Source organism: Pan troglodytes, chromosome 5 (assembly GCF_028858775.2).
Source record: "Pan troglodytes isolate AG18354 chromosome 5, NHGRI_mPanTro3-v2.0_pri, whole genome shotgun sequence".
NCBI lineage: Eukaryota > Metazoa > Chordata > Mammalia > Primates > Hominidae > Pan > Pan troglodytes.
The window spans coordinates 109,776,078-109,788,568 of NC_072403.2; the positions used below are offsets into that span (position 1 = coordinate 109,776,078).

Consider the following 12,491-nt stretch of genomic DNA (forward strand, 5'->3'; position numbering starts at 1 on the left):
GTGTTTGGAATCATAATTTAAGGTCAAATAGATGCATTTAAAAACATTCTAATTTAAATTTGTCAGCATAAGATCCATGAGGGGAAAACAAAAAAAAAACAAAAACAAAAAAACCTAAGAATTTGGGGAAATGGTGCAATGCTTTAGCTGGATTATGGTGTAGAATGAGGTCTGTTTGGTGACAGTCAATATACTGCTATTAAGTATGAACTAACCTGGTGGCCCACAACATGTGCATGGTGTCTGCTTTTAAGAATTCTTTTTTTTTTTTTTTTTGAGACGGAGTCTCGCTGTGTTGCCCAGGCTGGAGTGCAGTGGCGCGATCTCGGCTAACAGCAAGCTCCGCCTCCCAGGTTCACGCCATTCTCCTGCCTCAGCCTCCGGAGTAGCTGGGACTACAGGCGTCCGCTACCACGCCTGGCTAATTTTTTGTATTTTTTGTAGAGACGGAGTTTCACCGTGTTAGCCAGGATGGTCTCGATCTCCTGACCTCGTGATCCGCCAGCCTCCGCCTCCCAAAGTGCTGAGATTACAGGCATGAGCCACCTGCGTTTAAGAATTCTAATGAGAATGTCAGCAGATACTCAGGTGGTCATTGAATTTGCTACTTTATTTGTTTCTTTATAGGAAGTTCACAGTTGTTTATGTCACCACTGCATTCATGGAAGATTTGGGGATAGAAATCACATGACTTTTCCAATATGTATAGTAAAGTCTTTAATTAACTGAATAGGGCCTTAAAATAAAAGCCCTTTCTTAGCTTCCCTTGCAGCAATATTGAATTTCCTTATTGGTTGAATGTTTACTAGAATATTCCTTTGGTTTTCAGCTTTCATATAATATGTTCATTTTTTCTTATAAATTATAGTGATTAAGAACATTCTGATGCTAGCCATTATGCTAGAGATAAACCTTTGTTGTACCTTACATTATACACAAATGTAAAATTGCATTGAATTTCCCCAGAGATTTACCTTCAATAAGTCCATAACATTGTATTTGTTTTGTTTTAATTCCTTTTTCTTAGATCTTGAGTGTGCCTTAAAATTCCATTTCATGGAGAACTGTGCGTGGTTGAATTTTGATTGATTACTCAATTAACTGATGTATTGGTAGAGTGATTAAGAAAGAAGACTTTGGGATCAGACCAACCTGGTTTTGAATTCAAGCTCAGCAACTTACTAGGTGAGTAACCTCTAAACCCACATTAAGCCTTTTTTCTATCCATAAAATGGAGATACTAACATTGCTTGTCTTGTTTGGCTGTTATGATGACAAAATCAGAAAATATGAATAAAACCTTTTGAATTATGCCTGATGCATACTAATCTTAATGTCAAATATTACAGTTTCTACATGCCAAGGTAAGTGGATTTATGAATTATATTACCCATTTAAATGAACCCCTATGAAAGGAATAAGTGACTTGAAAAGATTTTTGCTAAGAAAAGGCAAATTAAATATAATGCTAATAATGCAGGAACATAGTACAAAAAAGGATACAGGCAGAGTGGATGTTTTATTCTTTGTCACACTTCATACAGTATAAAAACAATGATGGTCTATTAGGTTTCACAAGAAGTTGGCCAAAAAGGTTAGACATTATTAAGAACTCATTCTGATGCAGGATTTACATCCACTATCCTAAAGGTAAACTTCATGTTATTTGGGGCCTTGAGAACTCAGCTAATGATAGTATGATGCCATCACAATGAACACATTTTAAAAGTAACCATCCAGATTATGAATACAAAACTCTACCACTTTCTTAGCTATTTTATAATATTGCCATACTCATATGATAATTTATTATTTTTGAACTTAATGACTAGTATTTAGAAACTTTCTTTGAGGTTTCTCAATAACTGTGGCAGAGCATAATTTTTGTTTTGTTTTGTTCTGGATAATCTACCAGCCACATACCACTGCCCTTTCTCATGCCACTGCCCTTTCTCATGCCACCCCTACTGTAAATTCTGGAAAGCCTAGTATGCTCTTTCTCAGCTTCCCTTGCAGCAATAGGGGAGCCGTAAGTTCTCATTATATCCATCCAATGAGGCATGAGGAAAAGTCTGCTGGGCGAGCATCTAGTGATACTTTCTTCCTGACCCAGGTGTGGCTAGTGCTGTCCTTCCTTGTTCATCGCATCTTTGAATATAGTTTTATTATGCAGAGTTGTGGCAGCAATCTTACAACCAAGAGACCAAAAAAAAAAAAAAAAGTCTAAGCAGTGCAGAAAGGTGGAGCAAACCTGGTCCTTCTGACACTGCTGAGCACCAGCCATGGACCACCTCCCTCTAGAACATGACTGTGCTGCTCAAGCCAATGTGAGTCAGGTGTTCCTTTTAGTTAGTCTGTAGGACTTTTGTAATATGAGCTCATTCATTTTAACCATTTCTTTTATTATTTACACCACACCCTGTTTCCCAAAAATAGTTGAAATGATGGGTAATACAGGAAAAATGGGAATAAAATAGATAAATTTGGTTTTCTAAAGCTTAGTATCCACAAAGATAAGCTCTAATAGTTTCTCAGGGGAAGCATAGATTTTTTTGAGTACTGATTTCTAAATGACATTTCCTATGTGAATCTTGATATATGAAGAACATCAGATGATGCAGGGTGTAACCTCTTCTGCAACCTTGCTATGTGAACTGCAATTTTATTTATAGGAATTTTATGGAGTTGCTTTGTTGTATGCATCCTTCTATAGAGTGGATCGGGGCATCAATACACAACTCAGTGACATCAATTTTGTGTGGGGCCAGTAAATGCAATATATCATACCCTCTTGTGGAACGTTCTGATTCAAAGCAGAAGTTACAATTTATAAGAGAGAGAATGGCCTTCAGTTTTGGGGGTTTCTTTTTCCCCAAGCATTACAGTTCACACAGTTTAGATTTTGATGGGCATACAAGATCTGAGAGATCAACATTCTACTCTTGGATGAAAGCCCAGGGAGGAAGTCTTTTGTATTTCTGGTTGAGGGCAGATTCATATGTTTAAGAAGCAGTAAAACTGCTCCTGTGTTTGGTACCCTATATGCAATACTTGGGGCATATAATAAATACTCATCACTGGATAGAGAACCATCACACTTTGCCTGAAGGTGGCCTTGTGGGCACATGTTTTCTTATGAGGCAATACTGGATCCCTTTGTAACACATGAGCTAGTGACAAATTAGGCTTCAAAGTTTTAGCCTATAGGAAATAGTAAAGATAATTTTGACCTAGAAATACTTAAAGCCACTGTTGCCACTTACCCATCATAACTATAGGACAAAAACAAAAACATAGTACAGTGCCATCACAATTAATGCATTATTAACACATACATACACATACATACAGGCACAAACAAAAATTCCTTATGTTATATTCTCATATTTTATCTGGTTTTGAGCAACATGGCCTTTGTCTGAATCCACTAGGATGAATTCCTTGCAAAGTAAACTTTTAAAAAATTTAGATATTCCCTGTCAGATAAAATAATTTTAGCATTAAAATATTTAATATGAAGTCATGCCTTCTGATAGTGTTTCATTGGACAACCTCTGCTTTGTGACAATTAAATTTTACAGTCAATATGTAGAAATCTTATTTTCATATTTTCTTGGGGGAAAGGAGGAAAAGTATGTTCTTTATGTGGTACAGAATAAAGAGCACATTCAGTTGCTTTTCAAAATATATACCTGGACTGAGAGGAATAAATTTATATTCTTAGATACTACCTTAGGGTAAGAGCAGGCAGATAAGGAAAGCCCAACTCTTTATAGTTTATGCCAGAGTGTTTACTCTCATGTGGGGGTGTCTCTCTTTATATCAAGATGTAAAATTAATAAAAACCTAAATAATTAATAGGAGATACATTCATGGGACAAACTGAAAAGACTTTAAAAATTAAGCTTACTGAATTAAAGTATTCCCCCCAAATCCCTACCATGTCTCTTTCTCAGAGATGTTAAGAATGATACCCCAGCTCTTTAACTGGAGGATAAACTAGTTTATGTTTTCATGAAAACATACCGCCAAATTATTTCATTTCTACTACTACTACATTATACTGAAAGAATTAAGTTAAAATATGAGCAATGTTTTTTAATTCCCTTTCACTTATTGCAGACTTCTCCAAATAGCAGAATCTTTTTCTTTCATGGCTGTTTTATTTCCCAGGGCATCACCATTAGTGTCTGTGTTTATCTTCGTTATCAAAACTCAGTCTATAAAGTCATTTTTGATAATTTTCCTTTTGGCTTAGCCTCACAAAATCTATTATTCTAAAGCTGGGTAACATGCCACATTCCACCTCTGCCTGTGCTGCATAAGCACTCTGAATGATGACAGATCAGAGAAGATGGGCCTGAATGCATAATTATTGTGACATGTAGTTAATGTTGGTTGATAAAAGTAGGCACACACAATTAAGAAAACATGCTTGATAAAGCTAGGCAGTTTATTAAGGATTTGGGTAAAACAACTGTGAGAAGTTACAAGGATTCATAAACTTCTTTTTGCCTCCTCCAATGTCACTGTCTCTGATTGTCTTCCCAATCTTTTCATAAGGTTTGTCTCATGCATAATAATTTCCTACTCCCCCGCCCCATTCCATTCTAGAACAGTTTTGCCTTTTCAACTAGTTACTGTTACCACCATTTAATAAGAAGGTTTTGCTTGGCTTTCTAATCGAAAACTTGCTTTTATCTTTCTTCATGAAAGAATTGAAATGGCTTCTTTCAGGTTGCTGTAGCCTCTGGGGAGATAAGGACCCTGCGGTTAACAGGATGAGAGATTTTTGTTTAGAAATTTTTATTTAGACAATGAAAAATGACCTCTGTAAACTCAAAGCTATCTTATTTTTGGGCTTTAGGCTTCTGGCAGATAAATCAATTGGGCCCTTGGGACAGCAAAGGAAAAACCTTTGCAGTAACTATGTCAGGGCAACGCAATAGATTTGTTGTGAGTATGCAGTTGTGTTGAATGTAGAATGCACTTAAAAATAAATATCATTTTATTTTCTATTAAATATTCAGGATCTGGATTCTACTGTTTTCAGCTGCTACAAGGAAATATTTCTTTTTGTGATACCAACTGAAGAAGGCAGATATTTTTTATGTATAAAATATGTGGCTATTGTTGGTATTCTGATTTTGACTTTTTAATTATTTACCTGTGCATTCTCTAATGGAGACTGTTTATAGACTTAAATTCTCAAAGTTATATCCTCACATTAAAAATATTAGTATTATGAGTGGCTGTTTTGTGGGTAAACAATTTCATTGTTGCCTACATAATACAATAGTCTAAAACATGCTTTTCTAAAAGATGCTTTTCCAGATTGCCACCACATTTTTCACACCTGTTCATGGGCTCAAGGAGCTTTGCAGATCCTCACGGCATGAATTTGCACTGCATGCTTACTCTCTAAAGAAAGAGTGTTGCACTTGGCAGTGTGCTTTTTTACCTGTGTCATGTAGAGTGGAGATTCAGGGTGAAAAGTTATGCAGAATAATCTGTAAATTTGACAAGAAACAAACCAGGAGACAGATGCTCACTCAACCAAAATGCATGGATGTGCAGTTGTTAGTAATGGAATTGCTGATTAACATAGTAAAGAGGCAGTTTTCAAGGGGTTAATTTGTTTTCCTATTGTACAGGAAACCATTACATCCATTTTTGCAATGATGCTAAGGTTATGATATAAACCAATAAGATGCATTAGACCAGAAATTAAGGTATACTGGAAAAGAGAGGTACAATATGCTTAGCAAACAGCACATGAAGAGTCACAAGAAAACCAGTGGAAAAGACAGAAGTGAGATTAGGAAAGTGAGCAAGAAATATAAATAAAAGCTATGCTCTCCCTTTTGTCTTGAACTTTTAACTTTGGAATGAAAGCAAGCCTGTTTGATCAGCTTCTTCTATCTTTTTATCTTTTTCTAAATTTCTTTTTTGATTTTGGGTTTTTTTTTCTCCTTTCTTAAAGTTGATTAATTCTAGGCTATGGTCAGAATTAACAGGTAAACCATATTTTATTTATTTTTACAGTTCTCTCAGTTTAGGAACTTGAATAATATAAAAACATAAAACAAAGATATTGCATAAATATCCTTGAATTAGCTACAGTCACACTTCACAATAATCAAATGTAAGTTTCAGTTTTAGGGATACTAGGACAGATAAATGATATATGTTTGGATCTGGGTTTCCTTTTCCAAACAAAGTGGGCATGACATCAATCTCAGAGTATTGAAATAAGTAATAGGTGAGATTATAGATAAAATAACAGTAGCTAATAGTTTCTGAGCACTTGCCTCTGTGGGCACTGTTTACATATGCTCATTTACTCCTCACAATAATTGTATGAGATATACATTACTATAATAATCCCAATGACTGGTACAACAGAAGCATAGAGAGGTTAATTCATCCACTAGTATGTGGCAGGGCTGGTAATCAAGCCAAGAATCCTGTGCTGTTAACTCCTGCAGTATGGTCCTCTGCACCAAGTACACAGTATACATTCAGTAAACACTAGGACCCCAGTTCTTTCCTTCACTGAAGTCTAATATGTTGAGTAAGATATCGGTGATCAACTTCTGTGACTTGAATATTAAAGTATTCATGTTATTAAAGAAAATTTGTATATTTAAGTGTTTAATTCAGTTGTTAGAGCAAATATGCCTGCTTATCATACCTTTTTTGAAATAATATATCACATCTGAATATTCAATAAATCATCAGCATTTACCATATCCCTATCACAGTATCTACTATTGATTATGCAAAGTAAATTTGTCTCAAGACCTTTACCAATCAGCACCTTAAAAATCAGGTAAAGAATAAGTTTATTTAAAACCAATAGAAAATAATTTACAATATTACTTTCAATTGTTAATTTAATAAAAATCATTGTTGGGCTGTACAATACAGATAACAAAGATGGTGAACTATCAGTCTAAAATAATTATATTTGGTTATAATTAATAATGAATGCTTCATGAAAAATCTTTGAACTTAAGTTCACTAGACATTTTCTGAAAATGTAGTTGTCCATACACAGTAGAAATGGCATAAATGATCAATTAAATTTATAAACTATTCATAGAATCCATGCTTATGAAGTTTCACTCATCCCAATAACTGACTTATTATTCAACTTTCTGAAAAACAGTTGTAAATCCAGAGATGGGCTACCCAAAGCTATAAAAGAGTTGCAATAATCACAAAGCCCATTTAATGAAAGTCCATGTATGCCACTCTGAGGTGGTCCCCAGACTCCCACTCAGGATTTATTATTATGCTTATTCATTTTCCAAGCTGATTGCAGATTCAAAATATCAAGTGAGAAAGAAAAAAAAAGAGGGCACTTTTAGGAGCAGATATAACTACAAAGTCTTGTGTACCACTAGTAATGCTTAGCTTGGCATCCCCTACAACAGTTGATGGTCTGTAAGTATGTGTTGAGTAAAGTGGTAGTAGGGAAAGAGAAATCAAACAGCAAAAGTAGGTAGGCAAATAGGACTGTACAAATCTATGGTTGTTTAGCACAGGAGCCAGTGCAATAGTTTAAAAGCTGTTTAAGGCATTGCCTTACAATAGTTCATGCTTATAATAATGAGATGTCTTTATCTGTAAGATTAACTCGTGTTCTAAATACTATGTTTAAGGCATCTGAGTAGTATTATGAAATTCTCTGAGAATATTTTAATTAAAGATCTTAATATTTTAAAAATTGTGCAGGAATTGAAAAATCCAACTAAAGGAGATAGAAAATAATGAAAATGAAGAGGTAAAAGTGAACAACAAAATAAATAGTAGAGTGAGAGGAAAAAGACTATAGGCTAGTGGATATTCATTTGGAAATGAAATGCATACTACAGCTTTAGTTCTTCAAGAGCAGACACCCTTTTGTATTCCACTTTGTATTAATAATTTGTGTCTGAACCCCAAATCTGGATTATGGGGAAGCCAAAGGTATGTAAAATTTAAGGAAGCACTAAAATGTTCAAAAGTCAAGATAAAGAATATTTAGATATAACATTTTAAAAATAAAAATGAATGTAAAAAATTCATGGTAAATAAAATACCAAAATTTAAAATTTAAAATATTTTAGATTTAAAATAAGACAGATTTTTTTTTATAACCCTGCATTATTATATATATACTGTGGTAACAGTCATTTCCAACCAGGCCATGGTCCCTGAGTCCTGCAAGTGCTGCAACCCTCACCAGTTAGTTTTACAAGGGTTGAACATGGCATGCAAACACATTGGGCAATATGGAGTTTTGTATATAATCTTGCTTGTGACTGTAGAGTCTTCATTAACTTTTCTCACTGAGTTTAAAATATGGGAAGATACTTTGATAATAAGTGTATACCGAAGGGCATATTTTTCCTTTTGCCTCAAGCTTCAATATGTCTCAGCACTGGAATGCTGAACACTTCCTAATACATAGTTGATAACTGATGTTTATTGAATGAAAAATGGTTAATTAATTAATGTGGCTATCTTCTTCTCCAAATATGCATTACTAAGATTCTAATATTTGGTGTCCCTTCCAGCTTGTATATTTTTTCTTCTTGCTGCATAATTTATGGTCTTTCTACATCTAACATTCTTTCTCAAAGTTGCAAGGGAGGTTTTAGGGGCATGATTAGAGACATCTGGATGCTCAAAGAAGGCTGTTGTAAAAGCTCATGAATAACACACTATGTATGAACTTTTATAATAATAGTTTACCAAAACTGCCAGTTTCCCTGACTTACTTCCCTTACTACCTCTATACCTGGAATCTCCCTCATTTTCTTCTCAATTTTATTTAAGCACACTTCTAATATTCGATTTGGTTAAATATTTCTAAATAATCAGATTTCAGTATTGCAGAAAACTTTAGTTTTGCAACATTCTAAATTGCCACCTATTATTTCCATCTTTCATTAATTGTTCCTTTATAGTATCCTCAAGTGTGTTTTAAATTTGTTGTGTATTTTCTCTTGTTTGGAATGATATCTATCTTAAAACTATGTCCATCTTGAAACTCTCTGCAATACCTAGCAGATCAGGGAAAATAAATATTAATTAATGATCATGGTAATAATAATGATATAGCAATTTAACTGTCTTATGTCTTTGCTCACATTGCCCTTATGGCCTCACTGGAATAATACTGATTTTTACAACCAACACAATTTCTTATCTTTGAAAGCCTTTTCTCTGACTCCATTTTAACGTCTCCCATTATTGTTTTGTTACACATAAATTACGTGAAAAGAGACTCTCCTGCATTATTTATTTTTTTCATAACTAATATTTGAATAAAACAAAGGTGAAATTTGACATAGGAAAGTTTCTGTTTTTCTAAGAACTAGATTATATAAATGCATATGGTCAAGATGTATTTTTTAGAGATTTTGAAAATATTATGTGGAATGTTGATTTTTTTAAGTAAATAAGAAAACAGCACCCTTCAGAAGTCTTATATATTATTTATGATTCTATTTTAAAAAATATTTTTTCATGAGACTATTTTACTTGGATCTTCAAATTGTACATTTGTTGGGACCAGTTCACCTACTGGTCCATATCCACATAAGTCGTGCTTTACAGTCATAGACTGGTGTGACACACTGTAATAGAAAATGATGCATTGACTGAATTTAAAGGAACATGGACTATTTCTGGATCTGCCGTGCAGCATGAGATCTGTATCATATTTGAAACAAAGCTAACCAAGCAGACAAAGCAAAAAGATATCTATAGCATCCATTAATCAGGATAGAGTATATATTTTTTCAGCATCTTACTCTATTTGCTTAGCATATTTTAAGCCTGAAATGCAGAACAAAAACAGCCTTAGTGACCATTTGCATTGATTCTTACATGATTGTCCTTAGGGAATCAGCCCTTGAAAAAGCCAAAGCAAATTCGATTTCTTTGAAAATTGTCAAATAGTTAGTATTACATGTATTCCTTTATGCCATCTTTTTTTTCCACTGGGGTGGCATTAAAATATTCTGCAATGTATGCATTTTGATTTAACTATAAATATATAACTAAATCTGCCATTTAAAAAAAACTGAAAATAATTTAAAGTGTGTTGTTCATAAGAAATGCAAGCATAAAATTACTTGAAATTTAAACTAGGAAGAGTAAACAACATAATAGAATCAACTAAAAGATGCATATTCATTCTTAAGACCTTCAGTTTGGGTAAGACTTTAGAAACTCTTTGAGACAGAATTACCACACCTGCTTTAAAGAAGGCAGCTTATATTTCTCTCCAGTCTATAAGGTGTATTAAACATTCTCAAGTCCTTTCCCATAGGGATTTCCACATCTAAAATTCTTGAAGTTGAGCCTCTATGTTTCTCTCTATTCAAATTGCTTATTCCTCCAAGTGCAGTGAGGTAAAAGCGTCTGGGGATCAGACTGACACATGTTTACCCCATCTGCGTCCCGCCCCGCCTACCATCTCTCACCTTATACAAAAATCAACTCACCATGGATTAAGGACTTAAACCTAATACCTGAAACTATAAAAATTATAGAAGATAACATTGGAAAAACCCTTCCAGATATTGGCTTAGGTAAGGATTTCATCACCAAAAACCCCAAAGCAAATGCAATAAAAACAAAGATAAAGAGCTAGGACCTAAACTAAAGAGCTTTTAATCAAACTAAAGACCTTTGCACAACAAAAGGAACAGTCAGCAGAGTAAACAGACAACCCACAGAGTGGGAGAAAATTATCACAATCTATACATCTGACAAAGGACTAATATCCAGAATCTACAATAAACTTAAACAAATCAGTAAGAAAAAAACATTCAATCCCATCAAAAAGTGGGCTAAGGACATGAATAGACAGTTCTCAAAAGAAGATATACAAATGGCCAACAAACATGAAAAATGCTCAACATCACTAATAATCAGGGAAATGCAAATCAAAACCGCAATGCGATACCGCCTTACTCCTACAAGAATGGCCATAATAAAAAAATCAAAACAGTGGATATTGGTGTGGATGCGGTGGACAGGGAACACTTCTACACTGCTGGTGGGGATGTAAACTAGTACAGTTGCTATGGAAAACAGTGTGGAGATTCCTTAAAGAACTAAAAGTAGAACTACCATTTGATCCAGCAACCCCACTACTGGGTATCTATCCCAAGGAAAAGAAGTCATTATTCGAAAAAGATAGTTGCACACATGTTTATAGCAGCACAATTCACAATTGCAAAATCGTGCAACCAACCCAAATGCCCATTAATGAGTGGATAAAGAAACTCAGATATATATATATGTGAATACTACTCAGCCATAAAAAGGAATGAATTAATAGCATGTGCAGTGACCTGGATGAGATTGGAGACTATTATTCTAAGTGAGGCAACTCAGGAATGGAAAACCAAACATTGTATGTTCTCACTGATATGTAGGAACTAAGCTATGAGGACACAAAGGCATAAGAGTGATACAATGAACTTCAGGGTCTTGGGGGGAAGAGTGGGAAGGGGAAGAGGAATAAAATACAACAAATATGGTGCAGTGTATACTGCTTGGATGATGGGTGCACCAGGGTCTCACAAATCACCACCAAAGAACTTAAGTAACCAAATACCACCTGTACCCCAATAACTTATGGAAAAATAAAATAATAAAAAATTTAAAAAGAAGTAAAATACCTGTAACTTTGCTAGTATTAGACATCTGTAACACAACCCCCATCCTCATTTTTATTTTTCTTAATTTTTAAGTTTTTTGGGTGCAGAGTAGGTGCACATATTTATGGGGTAAATGAGATATTTTAATACCAGGCATGCAATGAGTAATAATTATATCAGGGTAAATAGGGTATTCATCACCTCAAGCATTTCTCTGTGTTACAAACAGTTCCATTATATTCTTTAGTTAATTTTAAATGCACAATAAGTGATTATTGACTGTAGTCACCCTGTTGTGCTATCAAATACTAGATCTTATTCATTCTATCTAACCGTATTTCATTAATGCTTCTCTCTGTATGTTGATTTCCCCTCTTTCCTTTGTGTCATCCACATCTGCTCTCTCTTGCCTTCCCTCACAATCACACCTCCTTTCCTTTGAGATAATTATTTTTAGGGTTTTTGTAATTGAAAAATTACTTATCAAGGGTCTTTAAGTGATTTTCATTACTAAGTACATATAGCTAACTCTCCCATTTCTGTTCCCATCCCTGGCCTAGTTAAATCTTCACAGCTGCATTGAAATTACCTGTTCTTAGAAATCAGCTAAATGTGTTATGTCATATATACATCTTCCACCCTGAAAAAGCTGTCCATTCACTATTCCATAGCTCCCATTAACCTCATCACTACTCTCCCAGATGTCTTGGCTGTGCAGTATGAAGAAATACAAGGAGTTGGGAAAGAGGAAAATATACTTGGAGAATGATATTCTGTAGTTATTTGATCTGTTCATTCAACATTATTCCTCACAGTCAGCTTAGA

General features: G+C 34.4%; 1 long non-coding RNA gene across 2 annotated transcripts in view; it reads left to right on the plus strand.

The window, feature by feature from the left end:
* The first annotated feature begins 1,027 nt into the window (after positions 1-1,027).
* LOC134810342 (uncharacterized) overlaps positions 1,028-12,491 on the plus strand; it is a 446,369-nt gene continuing 434,905 nt past the window's right edge. The window contains exon 1 of one of the 2 annotated variants that reach the window (XR_010158115.1): positions 1,028-1,185. This is a non-coding gene — a long non-coding RNA (uncharacterized LOC134810342). The remainder of the gene's footprint in view (positions 1,186-12,491) is intronic. The other variant, XR_010158116.1, reaches the window with a different exon arrangement.